Source organism: Penaeus monodon, chromosome 32 (genome assembly GCF_015228065.2).
Source record: "Penaeus monodon isolate SGIC_2016 chromosome 32, NSTDA_Pmon_1, whole genome shotgun sequence".
Classification (NCBI taxonomy): domain Eukaryota; kingdom Metazoa; phylum Arthropoda; class Malacostraca; order Decapoda; family Penaeidae; genus Penaeus; species Penaeus monodon.
In genome coordinates this window covers 32,857,228-32,857,562 of record NC_051417.1, presented here as the reverse complement: position 1 = coordinate 32,857,562, position 335 = coordinate 32,857,228, and positions in this window count along the sequence as shown.

Here is a 335-nt window from a genome sequence, read left to right as displayed (position 1 = left end):
CACCTGACACATATTACACACCTAACAACAGGATCCACCACGAACATACCACAAAACGCTAACAAATACCTTACATAATTAAAATAATAATAAAAAAACAAACAAACATAAAAACAAAGCAAAAAACAAAACCACATAACAAGCGCCAGGTGCGTGCCTATCCACAGACTAAATTAATCAAGAGATCAAGAGACGGTTCTGGCTGTCACGATAAGTCTCGATAACACGAAGGTATAGGCTAGAGATGTTACGTGTGGGAGGCAGCGTCCGTAAGGAAACAATGGCAGAAAATTTGTATTATGTGGGGTTGTAAATGGTGTGTGGTATTACTTTTA